Source organism: Sciurus carolinensis, chromosome 2 (assembly GCF_902686445.1).
Source record: "Sciurus carolinensis chromosome 2, mSciCar1.2, whole genome shotgun sequence".
NCBI lineage: Eukaryota > Metazoa > Chordata > Mammalia > Rodentia > Sciuridae > Sciurus > Sciurus carolinensis.
This window is the reverse complement of record NC_062214.1, coordinates 97,022,913-97,040,089: the sequence shown is the minus strand read 5'-3', so window position 1 is coordinate 97,040,089 and position 17,177 is coordinate 97,022,913. Positions and strand designations below refer to the sequence as shown.

General features: G+C 34.6%; 1 protein-coding gene and 1 pseudogene across 13 annotated transcripts in view; one reads left to right on the top strand and one right to left on the bottom strand.

Annotated features, from left to right (window-relative positions):
• Positions 1–17,177, top strand: part of Tcf12 (transcription factor 12) — a 355,814-nt gene that overhangs the window by 202,886 nt on the left and 135,751 nt on the right. The window lies entirely within an intron of this gene.
• On the bottom strand, positions 4,243–4,849 carry LOC124976732 (high mobility group protein B1-like; annotated as a pseudogene).

The window sequence follows — 17,177 nt, the reverse complement described above, 5'->3', positions numbered from 1 at the left end:
CCCCCCTGGTAATCCTAAATAGGAATTACTCTCTTCTGCTTTGTCATAGTAGTTTGTTTATATCTCTTGGAAAATAATCAAATGTTTACATTACTGCATTAAACTTTTTTTGACTCAGCTTTGTTTCTGTTAAAGAACCTCAAACAAAAACAAGCCATTCAAATACCCTATCCACATTTCCTTCTACTTCTTGCCATAGTCTTAGGTTCTAACATTATTTACCTACTTACAATTACCCCACTTGGGTTTGAACTGTTTCATATTTGTACACTTCTTCTCACATTGTTTCCTCTCACTCCAGTGCCCCTCTCACATTTCCTTGCCTATTATTCCACCAGTTCATTTGTCAATACTTAATCTGCATTTCTGCCATTTTCAAAGCACTGTGTTAGTTACTTATTTGGTCCTATATTGGTAATGAAAGCCATAATGACTTTGTGTCCTGGAATTTTCAGTTCATTCTTTACCTTTTCTAAGAAGATTTGCCCAAATTCCCAACTTGGATTAGTACTCCTTTGATTTTGAGATAAAGCCACTGCTAAATATTTTTAAAATTTTTAAATTTCTTGCAACAGTTTATTTGGAATAATGACACAGGTAAGTAACTGCATCTTATGGTAAAATTCCTTTTCATTCCCTTTTAATTTCTCATTTCTTTGATTAAGTAGACAGTCCTCTCTGTTAATGCAACTTCACTGCCTCTCTTAACTTTTGAGCCTCCCATTTAAAAGAAGAGAAGGAGGCTCCACTTCTGGAGCAGGAAGTTTCTGTTTATGCAAGTGCAGCTGGTTTTCCATTATGCTCTCTTGAAGTTTCTCAGATACTTCAGTTTCCATGTATCTGCTTCTACTTTGTTCCACAAGAACTTAACATTTTATTTTTCAGCGACTTGATTGAAGCAAAAGATTGATGTAAAGAAAACATTAAATAGTACAGCTGTGGCAAACAATGCCTGAATGTAGTCTGGGATTGGCTAGGGAATTTGGGAATGAGCATACTCAGGTATTGTTGGTGGTGGTGTTCTTCCCTACAATTCTGAACTATCTGATAGATATTTTCTTGGTCAGATGATGGAACCTTCTTCATGTGGCAGATTAGACTGATTGCCTTGGGTGTGCCATGGGAAGTCTAGAGTGTTCCTAGACTTCCCAGCTATTGCAGGTGACAGCTGCATTTCCTCCACAGTAATGAAGAAAACAAGTCCCTGGAAGTCTACTGTGCTGACCTCCCACAGCTAATATTTTGACAGTGTGCTGACATTTTCACCAGAACAATATCTTGGCTTTCAAAACTATTTGTGTTTTCTTAAGAGTGATTCTACCATCATTATGATTGCATTTTTTTCCCCGTTGCACTAGCAGGAAAAAACTACCAAGTGGATGGGAACATCAATGGGGTGGTGATACAGATTCCACTGGGGACAGATAACTAACCTTGCCCAGGTACAGTGGGCTGTCCAGTAAAAAAGTATTTGGGCCTTTATGTGCCAGGGACACCTAAGAAAACCAAGTATGATCTGAGATCTGCAGTGTGACCAGCATTAGTTTTCCTTTCTCTCATGGAAAAGCATAAAAATAAAAGTGGTTAAAACTTTATGTTATTCTGTAAAGTCTGTTGTCCTGAATTCAGCTGTTGAGCCCAAATAAAATCATGTGAGTACTGGTATATAGTTGGTAATAGGATGCACCCAGTTAACTTAAGGCAAGTAGCAAATGAAGTGATCAATGCTTTACTGTTAACCCTGGCAAACCTATAGGTATAATGAGTGTGGGACTCATGAAACACCTTAGTAGAAAGTTAGTATGCATTAGACTTTAAATGCCAAGATTCCAGACTAGCTACAGTATATTTTGGAGCAACCCTGGTGGCGAGTTGATTAAGTTTTACTTCATTACTTCTTAACTAATAGATAGTTTTAGAAAGCAAGATTATTTGACAAGTGTGGAATATACTATATTTAAAATTCTTTCCTGCTTAGTTATGTAGTTTTTAGAATTATTTTAGAACCCTTTAAGTAAAAGCTATACATCTTCATAACATGTCATAAATAGAACTATTCTCAGCCAGTTTTCTTTACACAAATATAGAATTGGAGAAAAGATTAATCAAGTAATTCCAGTGAATATGATGTTTTATAATGTTTAGATTTGTCATACCTAAAGAGTCTGTTTTTTCAAATTGAGACCTTGATCATCTCTAGTAATTTTTCTTTTAGTGCTTTGTTTTTTCAAAGATGTCTCCTTGTTGTATAATCCTTACGATCTGATTAGCAAAACTTGATTGAGCTCTACATTCTGTTTGTATTATAAAACCAAAAAGATACTGAAAGAGTTGTTTGGTTTTCATAAAGTTTCCTCCTCCTTCTGCTCAAATATAATATGCTGTGTCTCAGTCTTATTGAAGATTGCTAATGTATATTGCTTAAAGAAACAGAACCAAAATTGTCCCCTCCCCTTAATCTGTATATTGGAAAAACTTCAGTTGCTAAGAGTTAAATTTATTTCTCTTATAGTGTCAATCTTTTGCTCCCTGGTCAGATTTCATCTTTTTTCATCATTAATGTGCATTCAACCAGATCATATCTACCATTCTTGCTTTATTATCTGATCATCTGGTTCCCTCAGAGAGTCCAAGAAGGTCACAGTGGGGATCTCTGTGCTACATGTTTGTCAATGATTAATGGAAATTTCCTGTGATAAGGCAGCACAGGATAACTATGGATTATCAAGATTCTTTGTAATTGGCTTTAATTATATTGGTCCATTGTGGCAGTCTGTTTCTGTGTTGAGGGGATGGATAAGATTCTTTCTTTATGGAAATGAGTTCACTCTTTCCTATTCTCTCTACTCTTCTTCCATTTCATTTTCTATCCATGCATTCAGTAAATGTTTATAAAATATATACAGTGTACAAGAAGTTCTCTGAAACTTTTGAGGAGTCAGAAATGGCTAGTGAACATTTTCAGTGCTAATAGTTTTCATCACCCACAGCTGACACAAGTAAAAGCATCCTTCAGTGGGGGAAATATCTCATTTAAATACCATCAAAATTTATGTATAATTTTTTTATCCCCTTAGATTTCATTCTCTTTTAGAATATCTTCGCAATGCTTCTCACACATTCTAACAAAGTGGGCTCTCCCATTGAATTTGAAAAGTATTTGTGATAATGATTAAATGAATGAACATGAGGCTGTTGTAATCAGTAGTAAAATTATTTGCCTAATTATTCAGTGGTCACTTCAGTGAAAGTGTAAGAATTGATTTAGGGAACTATTCTTAAAGGCAACAGTGCCCCCATGGAGAAAGGCAGTCTTGTTATTCACTGTACCTGGGGTGATAATTGGCATAAACGATTTTGTTTTGATCAGGGTTACCAGTCCTAGGAGAGCCATCTGATAGGATAGGATACAAAGTCCTTTTTTGCTTTGCTGGAGACTTAAAATTAAGTACTCTTCCTGAACATCAAAAAGTCCTATTGAAATTAGAGCAATTCCATGAGCTTACTAGAATCATTTGAACAAGTGTTCTATTTTAAAAGGGGTCAGTGATCATGAATTGAGCTTCATTTTTCCTGAAAAGATCCTGGACTGATTTGGGAGGGATTCTTTAGAGTTTTTTTGAATTGTATGTAACTCATTTGCCTGTCTTTAGTGTGCTTTCATTGCGCTATGTCAGCTTCTGAAGTGGGCTTTTTGTAAGTCCATTTTCTTTTATATTAATGGTGGATATAACTTACTTTCCTAACTGTGTTGTATACCTATAAACATGTAGTTATATTCCTTCTTTGGTAATCAGATGGTAAGAAACAAGTAGCTTTATTAAGCCATCAGATTAGAATCAATATTGCATTTAACTTCTATTGTTTCTTCATTTGACTAAGAGAAAAGGAGGTCACATTTCATTAAGAACTTTCATTGTCCCAGGCATTGTGCAGAATGCTTTTTTAGCTTTGTTAATCTTCATAACCCTATGTGAGAGAATTTGCTGTTATTTCTTCAATCTTTGAAACTCAGTGGGGGTTTTTGCTTGTTTTTTTTTAAATTCTTCTCTGGTAACCACCATTTTACTCTCTGCTTCAATGTTTAATAATAATTTTATAGAGATGAAATTCACATACCATAAAGTTTATTTTTTATTTTATTTTTTTTTACATTTCAGTTTTTTCCTTTAAAAGGAGTGAGTTGTGTACAGGGGGGTTAAAAATGCTTTATAGATAAGAAGAAAACTGCACTAGAACCACTTACTCATCATCATCTTCTTCTTCATCTTCCTCATCCTCTTCATCTTCCTCCTCTTCCTTCCTTTTCTTGCTTTTTTCAGCCTTGACAACTCCCTTTTTTGCTACATCAGATTTTCCTTTAGCTCAGTAGGCAGCAATATCCTTTTCGTATTTTTCCTTCAGCTTAGCAGCTTTCTTTTCCTAAGGCTGCTTATCATCTGCAGCAGTGTTATTCCACATCTCTCCCAGTTTCTTTGCAACATCACCAATGGATAGGCCAGGATGTTCTCCTTTGTTTTTTGGGCAATGCTCAGAACAGAACAAGAAGGCCGACGCAGGCCTCTTGGGTGCATTGGGACCCTTGACCTTCTTTTTCGTTTCCCCTTTAGGAGGGATATAGGTTCTCATTTCTCTTTGATCACGAGCCTTGTCCGCCTTTGCCGTGTCTTCAGATTTCCTTTCTCTTTAGCAGACATGGTCTTCCTCCTCTCTGAGCACTTCTTAGAAAACTCAGAAAAGTCGACTGAAGCATCTGGGGCTTCTTCTTGTGCTCCTCCTGGCAAGTTTGCACAAAGAAAGCATATGATGACATTTTGCCTCTTGGCTTCTTAGGATCTCCTCTGCCCATGTTTAGTTGTTTTTCCTCAGCGAGGCACAGTTGCCCAGTATCCATCCGGCTTTCACTTGCCTCGGTGCTGTCTCTATGGAGCTCAGTGTACTGCAGTGGCTCAAGTTTATTCTTTTAAAGCATGTTATTCAGTAGGGCTTTTTTTCTTTTAGCACCTTCAGAGTTGTACAACCATCTCCACAGTCTAATTTCAAAATATTGCATCACCCCATGAAGAAACCTGGTACCTGCCCAGAAGTCAGTCCCCATTTCCTCTTCACCCAGCACTGGGCAACAGCTAGTCTTTCTGTCTCTAGGGATTTGCCTAACTCTGGACATGACATATAAATAGGACCATACAATAGGTAGTCCTTTATAGTTAGTTTTCTTCACTTAGCATGTTTTAGGGATCAGGATCATCCATGTTGTAGCATATATCAGTGCCTCATTTCTGTTTATGACTGGATAATATTCCATTTTATGGGTATACCACATTTTATTTACCAGTTGATTGATAATTGATTTGTTTCTGTCCTTTTTTGGTTCAAATAATGTCCATATCAAGTTTTTATACATGTTTTTGTATGATCATATTTTCAGTAATCTTCTGTATGCATCACTTAACTATCATGTTCAAAGAAATGTATGTTCCGAGAAATGTGTCATTAGGCAATTTCCTTGTGTGCAAACATCATATAGTATCCTTATGCAAACTTACATGTCACAGGTCAAATTAATCAATGTTGACATAGTGTGATCAAGAGATGTGGTAAATGCAAGATGTCTGAGGCTGCTGATGGCATAACACAGTCTACTCTTTTAAAAAAACAATTTTTTTTTTTTTTTTTTTTTTGTCAGTGGACCTTTATTTATATGCAGTGCTGAGAATTGAACCCAGTGCATTATGCATGCTTGGCAAGTACTCTAACACTGAACTACAACCTCAGCCGCACAGTCTACTCTTTTACAATGAACTTTTTAAAAAAATATATGTAGAATAACACTCTAAAATAATGATAAAAATTATAGTAAATACATAAATAGCTTAGTCACTTATTAAGTATCATGTACTGCCCACAACTGTGTTTGCTATACTTTTGTATGGTTGGCAACCCAGTTGATTTATTTATACCGATGTCACCATAAACCCATGAGCAGTGTGTTGTACTGTGAGGTTAGGATGGTTATGACATTGCTTGGGGATTGAGATTTTCTAACTCCATCAAAGTGTTATGGGACTTTTGTCATTGTTCCTTGTTGACTGAAACATTATTATATTATGTGATGCATGACTGAGTGGAATTAGTAGGTAACATATAACTATTTGAAGAACTACCAGACTCTTTTCCAAAGTGGATCTAATTTATTCACATTTTTTGCCAAAATTTTTCTGTTTTTATTTCAATTATCCTACTGGGTATGAAAGCCTCACTGAGGTTTTGATTTGCATTTTTCTAATGATTAATAATGATGAACATTTCATGTGCTTGTTGACTACTTGTGTGTCTAGTTTGGAGAAATATCTGTTTGAGGTGTGGTGAAATAGAGTTATTCTGGGCTTATTATATCCTTGAGGATGATGTAATGAAAGGATTATCTAATGCCCAGCATGGGGCCTAACACTTAGAAAACAATTACAATGTTTATTTCTTCTTTCCCTTTACATCTTCAATTTCACAGATGAATATACTGAGATTTAGGACCCAAATAATTCAACATTTCATTGGATAGTTTGTGAATATAAGAATATAAGGACAGTTTGTGAATATACTTTCACCTCTCTGAGATAAAAATGTCTCTTAACAGATGAAAGACTCAATTTTGGATGAATATATTGATGTCTAACCACCAACTGCTGTTTCAGCTAGAATGGTTGAGGAACTCTGGTTTCCAGATGATGGTATTACCTTAAAATGGACCTGTTTTAAAATGTAGTTTATAATGAATAGTACAGCTGACATGTTTTATTGACCTTTTTATTTTTGTGTGAATTCTGGGCAAGCAGCATCTGGAAATCATGTGCAAATTAACTGACTTTTAAAAAAAAAACTTTTTACAGCTAATTATAGAAAGAAAAGGTAGAAATCTTTCAACAAAAAAAAAGGAAATTCTACTCTTTTGGTAGGATTTTACTAATTAAGGTTCTCTGGGATGTATTATTGAGGAGACCAGTTGAAGAGCACATTGACCAACATCTGCAGTTAATTATTAGTTACCATAAGAGAGCCATCAATTTTCTTGTGAAGTACTAATTTTTTAAACAGCAGAGTTGGGATCAGTACTGTTTATGAACTGAGATTAGAGCATTAAGAGGATTTTTCTGATTTTGATACTTTCAAGTTAGTATATTTTGTTAAGAATATTAAATGATAATGAAAAATTTAGTGCTTACTGTGTTAGACTTATTGCCAGGTACTACATGTATTAACTCATAACTGTCTTGCAACAACTCCTGAGCTCTAGATGTTGTCTTAGTTATTATTTGTATCCTTCAAATCAAAATCTTGAAGCCTCGAAAATTTAGATAACTGATTCAAAGTCACAAAATTATTAAATTATGGAACTAGGATTTTTTTCTTCTTTTGTAGGTGCTGCGGATTAAACTCAGGGCCTGGCACATTTTAAGCAAGTGCCATACTACTGAGCTACATCTCTAGCCCTTTTATTTTATTTTGAGACAGGGTTTTACTACATTGCCTAGGCTGACCTTGAACTTGGAATACTTCTGCCTCCACATCCTAAATAGCTGGGATTATAGGCATGTGCCACCAGGTCTGCCTGGAAATGGGATTTAAACCAAATTCTGACTCCAGAGCTTCTCTCCTATGTTTCTTTAAATTCATTAAAAGGAGGTAAAAGTTAAATTTTCTGCTTTGCTTTTTGAAGTGTTATAATCAGACATTTTCAATAATATATATCCTATGACTTTCAGATTCAAATATAGGTACTTTCACTTAGGCTTCTACTTGGAATTAAGAAGGAGAAAATCCATTTTGTTGGTTATAGCTTTGAGTGCTGGTCAGTCCTGCCTACTGATCTGATGAAGCCAGTCACCAATTCTAATCTTTGTTTTTCCTTTTTGCTAAATGAGTGTAAACTACAACATCTGAGCTCCAACAGGTCTGTTGCACAGAAAGCAAATCTTCGTGTGAATCACTTCAGAAATTTATTTGGAAAGATTTTGTGCTTTTTTTTTTTTTCCTTCCTGTGTTATTTGGGAGTGGGTGATTAATATTACTTTTTAAAAAATGGTATTGTTATTCTGTTTGGGAAGCAAACAGACTTCATCTAAAATACTATTTTTACTTACTCATACTTCTATAAGCCAATGGAATTGTTGTCTTTTCTTTTTTATAAGAGGAACCACTCATCATCCATTTAAAGTGACTGTTCATCTACTATAACAATGATCACAATAGTGCCTCCCTTGCTAAACTTCTGGAACTGGCACACCTGATTTCTGTGCATCCCTGCCTGATACTCTGAAAACTGCTAGACACTCTCTTTGAAGTAAAGCATGCCATCCACAAAGGAAAATCATTAATTAGGAGGAACTTCAAGGTCCTCTCTAACCCATTCAGTCAGCAAATTAATGAATTGAAATCATTGCCTTTATCTAGTCTGATGAAGGCTACACAATTACATAACATCCTCACCTTATGACAGTTTGGCTTATGCTGTTTTGACTTCACAGTGGTACAGAAGCAATACTCATTGAGAAGAAACTACTTTGAATTTTGAATATTGGTCTTTTCTTGACCTAGCAATGTGTGGTAAGATTACTCGTGATGCTGATCAGGGGCATTGAGCTGCAGCTCCCAATCAGCCAGAAGGTCACAAAGTTCAACTACTGATGCTCTACAGTTTTGCCAATAGTTTTTTTTTTTTTTTAACAGATAGCCAATAAATAATATGATTCAGTACTTTTATTATAAAATGGACTTGTATGATGTGATTTTGCCCAATGAAAAGCTAATGTAAATGTTGTGAGCATGTCTAAGGTAGGCTAGGCTAAGCTACAATGTTCAGTCAGGTATATTAATGCCTTTTCAACTTAACGGTATTTTCAATTCAAGATGGCTTTATCAGGATGTAAGCAAGCCCTTCCCAAATCAAGAAGCAAGAACCTGAAGTAGAATCTAAGTCTTGTACCCTCTTCTAATATACTTCCACTTAGAAAGGAGTCAGATGTTCTTTTTTAAAGGTAGTAAGCCACCAATGAGATTATCTTGCCATTTATCCCTTTGTGGAACAGTCATCATCATCGTAATATCTGCCTTTGACTAATCACTGGATTTCTTTCCCAACGGTAGTCTCTATTATAGTAAGTATATTTTTGTTGAACGTGTAAATTTTTTTGGACTGTAGAATATAGAATCAGTAGGCTTATGTGGACAAAGTATGGTATTCATATCTGTAACAAACACTTGTATGTCCAAAATTTGTTTATCTGAGTTTTTTGTTTTTTTTTAACGAGGGACAAAATATCCAACATATTAGCATCAAAAATTAATTACCCAAATCAACATTTTGGATTGTCAAAGGGTCAGTTTAGATTCTGCTATATGTCTTACACTGATTTTCACATGAACTCTGGTTCTGGTGATTGATGTTCCTAATGGGATCTAAGGACCCATAAGATCCCAAATTGCCCGGTGAATTATCAAGAAGTCTGCTATTTAAAAACAGATGTATACCCAGCTTTCTTCCATCAAGGATTTAAGTTGGCTGGTTTGCTTTTTTAGGATGAAACACTTCTCCTGGTTTTTCTTCTTAAATTATGTCAACCGTCTATGGTATCTGTTGAGTCAGTATTCAAAATATCAGTTATCCAGGACACCCCTGCCTATAGCCTCCTTGAATAAAAGGAGCCAACAGGACCTCTCTGGATGCCACCAAACAGAGCATAAAACTCTTCCTTGGTGGAATTATAACAATGTTTGCTGAAAATTGTCCTATTTATTTCTTGTATAATTATGTACTATAGAGAATCATTCCTCAAGTTTTGTAAAACAAAGCCAGTGAATATATATTTTAAGTTTTTTTCATGGTCACCTAATTTTTATTTGCAATTCAAGTTTTAGTTAGGCTATTTTAAGATACAGAGCCTTTTTATCCTTCTTATAGAATCACCAGCTACCCTTTTTAAATTTCTTCTTCCTTTGTCCTTTATCTCTTGAAGCATACTATTGTTTAACAGTTGCTTTGTGTAAAATACAAGCTTTGCATGCCAACTTTGATGTGGCAGAATGAATCATATTGCCATCGATCCCAGCCTGAACAAAATAGCTATCTTCAAAGAGGAAGAAGTTTCTAGCTTCAGGTTGTTTCAACCCTGTGTGCCTTGCCTAGCCTGCCATGTAAAGTCAGTTGCTTTACTCCAAACAGCACTGTATTAATATGCACAACATGACCATTTTCAGTAGAAGGTTATTAGAATGCTAGTTTGTATCCTCTAGTGAATGAAATGATGTGTGATTATGAAGTCATCAGGCATGGACCAGTAAGACTCCAGAGAGCCTGCCCCCTCTGAGGTCCTCGGGGTGCCATTGATTGGTGGCCATGTGTTTGTGCCCGATAGACTGTGAAATGGTGTGTTGCTACACGGCTGTGTTGCACCTGCGCCCCACCGAGGTGATTGATTGGTTTGGTCATGTGGAATGTTCCCATCTGGTCTGCAGTAATGTGGTTTTTTTTTTTTTTTTTTTTTTCTCATCTGTGAATAGCAAGTGCTGGCTGGATAGTTACAGCGAACTGTTTCAGAGGCTAAATAATCCTTTTCCTCTAAACACAAATCAGGATTTGAAGGAGTTTGTTTTGCTAACCTTTTTTCTTTTTTTTTTTCCTTGTAAATGAAGGCAGTCATTCTTCATCAGGTTCCTGTCTCTTCTCTCTAGGATGTTAGGCACCTTTCTCTTTTAGCATATTTCTACCACCACCTCCTCTACAATATTTAAAAAACAACAACAACAAAAAAAAAAACCAAACTTAAACTGTATTTCTAATTTGTAAAGTTTAAAGTGAAATCCGTTGTGGTATTTTTTCTGTCTGTTGTTTTGACATGCCCCTGAGGTGGTTTGCAGTTTTTTTAAAGGATAGTTTCTATGATCATAATTGGATTATCAAAGTACTGATGTATTTTTAAGCCTTCATTTAGCCTCACAAAAGTAGTGGTTTATTTATTGAAAACTACTGATGTTGCAGTTTAAATGTCAAGAAATTATTTATTAGGTTCTTTTTAAAAAAGATTCTATAGTTATATTGGGCGGTCTTGTTTGATATTTCTTAATCTTAGTCCTTTTTCATAATTGATCTATTCATTCCACCTAATGACTAATTACATATCAGAGCACATCATCAGCCACATTCATCATAGTAGAATGTAATAATCAATGACATTTCAACAAAGGAAAAAATAAATATGCAAATAAGGCCTCATTAACATTTGCATGAGTTGTTTGAATAATCACGTTGCTGACAAGGCTGTAATTAACAGAAATTGATGCTGAGTTCAGTATTTGATAGTGTGTTTTCTCAGCGTTTTATTGTTGTCACTGCGGGGGCTGAAATGAAGTTCTGCTCTACTTGTACCTTGACTGCAGTTTGATGTGCTGGGCTGTGCCAGGTACCAGAGGCTTCTGGGAACCCTTGATTTATCTGTGACCTAAACTTAATGCCTATAAAAATACTTTATTTAAAATTTTTTTTTAAATAAAACAGTTAGGTTTTAGCAACTATCAGACAACTCTAGAAAGAAAGCAAACATGAAAATTCAAATCATTCATTATTTTGCCACGGCTTTATAGAAATCAGATACTGTTAAGACTTCAAGGTTTAGAATTGCTCAGACTGTGGAAAACCGATGTCATTAATTTCTTTTTCTCTGTTAAATTTGGCTTAGTGGATCACTATCAAAAGGTTCTTGCTTACTGTAATTGAAAATCACTTGCTTAGTGGGGAAAAAATACTTAAAACGTACAGTTGAAGATTGTCGTTGTTGTTATTTCTTAATAACTTGCTCCCTCACATTCCTCCTCCTTCTCCTGTACTGTTTCCTGTTTTTGTCATGGATATTAACTGAAATGCACTAAACACAATAAAGCTGTTTATGTCAGTTTTTTGGATGACTGCAAGTGCTGATTATAACAAGTTTAAGGAATTTCCTTTGTTGAATGTGTACCCGTGCCATATGGCTCAACATGGAACATTAACTTGACAGGGATAATGGATTGTGGTATATGGAGACAATTTTGCCTGCAGCTTTACTATAACTCATTCTGGTTGGGGATCACAGGTTTATAGTATGGGATGCAGCAAACATCCAGATGGATTTACTTTACATAAAAGAGTTGCATTTCTTTTATTTCCTCCCTGTAATTGGAAAAAGAACATTTTTTTTTAAGAAGCAAAATGTAAGAAGGTAAACAAAGAAGGAAAGATTGTTCAAAAGAAGAAAAGCATGGATTCTTTGCAGTGTTTTCATAAAATGTTATAAAAGAAACTTTCTATATATTTGTCACGTTCCTTTAAAGTTTATATAAGCTTATATAGTTTATTGTCTTTAGAGCAGTATCTAAAATGAATTTTCCTTTCTTAAGATTATATGATTGTCTGTATCAGCCTTCTTATATCCAGAGTTTGGGTTTGTAGACATGAAGAATCAAGCAGTGTCACTTCTGAAATTATTTTAGTAACACTTACATAGTAACCCTCCCTGTGATGAATTTGATTTATAAGATTTAAGATAGAAAGCCTTTTTAAAATGTATCCAGTTTTTAAACTACATTATATTATAAATGGTGGAAGTAAGGCTGTTTTTATTTTGTTTTGTTTTGTTTGTTTGTTTGTTTTTTGTTAAACAGTAACAAAACAAAATTGCTAGCTGCCAGCTCCTTGGTTTTTAATATATCCCTGTGAGAGTTACTCCAGTGTATCTGGTAAGAATAGGAATACCAGAATTCACTCTGACAAAATGATCAGTGTAACTGGAGGACAGTTATCTATAGAATGCTAAAATACATTGTTCTTAAGAACTGGCATCTAATTTAGTTAAGTAAGAGGAAAGGAAAAATCTAAATAAAAAGATTGTCTTTATGAAACAATATCATGCTAGGAAACTGACTTGCTTGGTTATTTCAGTTTTTTTGAAATCATTCAGATCTTTATTTTTTTCTGTAATACTTTGATGGAATGTAGAACTGATTGATCAGTTAAGTTATGTGGAGTTCTACAGTTTTTTGTCTAAATAAATAATCTGGATCTATAATATTGATCTAGAATTTCCTTGATGTCAGGTACTGTGCTTTCCCTCAACATAGTGGGTGAAGGCATCTGTTTTCTGCACAGTCTAAACTCTAGTCCTCAAGTTGCTGGCATCTTTGAAAGTTTTCTTTGAGCTTGAAAACAACACAGAAGTCAAAGACCAAGCTTTTTAACTCTCTTTGCTATGTCGGAAAACAGACTGTGCAGAAGACCAGGCTTCCCTGACCCCCTTAGGAAACACTGTTTCTTCATCCCTCTTCTGAAGTCATGGCCCATCAGAATCATAGATCGAAGATTTGTACATAAAAACAATAATGTCCTTATGGCATGAGTCACAACTTTTAACAGATCAGTAGGTATTTCTCATCTCTTTATACCAAAGTATACAAAATATATACCAATTTCTAGGATATTATCTCACATTATTTCTAGGATACATAGGAAAGAATGTGTGCTTGCCCTCAAGCAGTAAAATTTTCAGAGACATGAAAACTATTTTAGATTTGGGGGTTTCATTTTATAGTAGATGTTTTCCTATATAATGTGATACCTAGCATATATTTATAAATAAATATTATAATTTATAAAAGATTGTGACTGAATAACTAAATAATCCTTTTTTTCACACTGGTAAAAATTAGATATGGGTTAGATATAAATGGTTCATATTATTTTAAAAATTATTCTAAAAAATTTTGTGAAAGTTTTCTTTGTTCATTTTTATATTGTTGGCGGTTGTAATTGAGACTCTGTTTTTCTCCATTGACTGTAAAATATTCATGATACAGAAGATTTAATTTAAAGAGTATGACTATCAGTTCTACTTTTTTTCTCTTTAGCACCCTTTCCTTAGGCCAGTTCTTTCCTTGGTAGCATTCCATCAAAGAGAATAGAGACAGGGAAAGGAGGAGAATTTTCAGTTTTTCCATTCTCTAACTGTTAGTATTCCTGGGTGCCTAAATATTTCATAATATGAACTTTGATGCTCATGTCTAAAATGATACTTCAGCATTATTTGAGGATTTCTTTTTTTTTTTCATATTTTTTTCTTTCACTTTGTTTTTTTTTTTAACTAATATGGCAATGAATGTTTAAATCAGGTCTGGGAAGAATCTTTTCTTTTGCTTGAAGTGGGCCTCATCCTAAGGTCTTTTTCTCTTAGCTCTGTTTTTAACCACTAGACTTTGGAAGGCAATGTGTTAGGGATTGCATGAAGAGTCTTTAGTGCAAATTCAGGTATCTATTGCTGCTGCTCCCAGCAAGTACCTCACAGATAATCAGATATATTTCATATTTACCTATATCAAAATCATAAAACTTTGTGGAGTTATTTGTATATGTTACCGTATAACTGTTTAGGAGCTATTTCTTAGGAAAAGGGCAGCTGTTTATTTTAGAGAGGACTTAATCTCAAAGAAGTTCATTTAGAGACTACAGGGATAAGGGAATAGTCAGTAAGAAGTAGGATTAGAAGAGGCCTAACCATATTTATTGGGGTTTATAGATAAATGAAGGTGGCCAAGTATTTTGCTTATGTGTAAACAAATTATAAGCCTTTTAAGTAGTTTCTTTTTCAGATGTATGCCACCTGCTGATACCTTAGATTTATACCAAGAGTTTCTGCCATCACTAAATTATCAATTTTAGGTTTAGAATATTATAACTAATATTTCTGAAAGTGAGTAATTTTTGTGTATTGTATTGACTAGTAAATGAGGCTATTTACCTCATATCAGTTGAGAACTTGAATTCAAATTAAGCTTTTATACAGGTCTTTGCTCCTTCATCATAGTTAAACCACCAGGAATATCTTCGATATACCTAACCATCATCATTATTTGCAAACACTAATCTCTCTAGTGTTAACTTCTTTAAAAGAAAGAAATAAGTGCATTCAGCTTTGACCTACATTCTAGACAAAATATAGTTGCCCTAATATTTAAAGTCCAGGAATTTTCAATCCTTTGCTGAGACACACTCAAAAGAACAAAGTAATAGCAGCCAAAAAACAAAAACAAAAACAATTTGTATTTGTTATCATTATTTAAGTACCATAATAATGCTTACTGTAGAAAATCTGCAAATTGCACTAAACCAAAAGGGAGCTAGTAAACTTTATTCAGTCATTATTCCATTATACAGTCAAAATCAGCATTGACATTTGGAGTATAGTCAGCCTCAGTATTCACATGTTCGGCAACCTTGGATTCAACCAGCTGTGGGAGAGAAAATAACAATACAACAAAGTAATGTAAATAATATAACAGTTATATAGCTTTTACATTGTATTAGATGATAAGTATTCTAGATATGATTTAACGTATACAGGAGGATGTGACTAGGTTATATGCAAATACATGCTATTTTTTATAGGCTCTTGAGCCTTTCCGTGTGTGTCCCTGGGGAATCCTGGAACCAATCCCTAGTAAATACTGAGAAATGACTGCCTAGTAGAAACCCTCTTTCCCACAACAATGTAACGGGTAATTTGAACAGTCTTTTCCTCAAAAAATTAAACGGAATTACTATATGATCTCGCAGTTCTACTTCTGGGTACATGCCCCAAAGAATCAAAAGCAAAGCTTCAAAGAGACCTTTGTACACTCACGTTCATGGTTTCATTATTATTATACTTATTTTTCACAATTAACCAAAAGATAGAAGCAACCCAGTATCCATTGACGTATGAATAGATAAACAAATGTGGTATGTGCATACAATGAAATATTTTTAAGCCTTAAAAAGGAGGTGCACAGGATTGGATGGAGGTAATGGGGGAAGGGTAGGAGGGTGGGAATGGGAAAGACAGTAGAATGAATCAGACATAAATTTTTCTATGTTCATATGTAAATACATGATCAGTGTAACTCCACATGATGCACAACCACAAGAATGGGAAGTTATACTCCAAGTATGTATGAGATGTCAAAATACATTCTACTGTCATGTATAATTAAAAAGAACAAAAAGATATACAAACACATGTTATAATATGAAAGAACCTTGAATAACGTCCTGATTAAATGGAGTGTGCTAAGTGAAACCAACCAAGATGCAAAGGACAAATACTGTACAATTTCACTTATATGAAGTGCCTCAAGTGGTCACATTCATGGAGACAGAAAGTAAAATGGTGGTGTTGGGGGAAGGAAGGAACAGGGAGTTGCTTAATGATACAGAGTTTTAGTTTTGCAGTATGAAGAGAGTTCTGGAGACCAGTTGCATAAAGCGTTCTTGTACTTAACACTAAAATATGGTTAAGGTGGTAAGTATTGAGTTATTGTGTTCTACACATACAGAGAATGTTTATTGAATTAAGGAAAAGAACTATAACTGTATATTTAAGTACTAGACTTAAGGTAGGACCAAGGCTTGTTTTTATGGGAAAATTTGAGTTCTGGATTACTTTACCTGTAGTTTACTATCTGAAGACTGCAGATGGTAAATTACAATGGTAGATAAAACAAGAAAAATAATGTACAAAGGCATACTAAACCCTAGATATTTATGGAACAATTGTGTGTATTACTCTCCCTATCTTTAAAAAAAAATTTTGTAGTTGTAGATGAATAGCATACCTTTATTTTATTTATATGCAATGCTAAGGATTGAACCCTGTGCCTCACACGTGCTGGGCAAGTGCTCTGCTCCTGAACTACCAGCCCCCCTATCTCTTTTGCAACTGTCTGGCTACCATATAATTGGATGATGCTTTGGAAGCAACTTCCTGGCATATTCAACCTAATTTTCATAGAAAAAGCTATCTTTCCATTTTACATTTATATTTCTTTGGTTTATTTCCTTTAGTTTCATAATCACAACAAAAATACAAATGGTACAAAACAGACTTGAGAACAAATAGAACAAGCTCCTGGTAATCTTGTAACTCAATTGGTGGTGGCAATAGAAATGTGAGGGAATTAATAAAATAACTTAGTAGCTATAAGCTTTTGGTATGGTGTAGGGATCATTCACTTTGTTTTCTAGAGGGAGTGGAAAGGTGTTGGTTAATACAGAGGGTCAATTTAGTATATTCCTTTCTAGTCTTTTTCCCTTGCACACTTTTTCACAGATGAATACATATTTA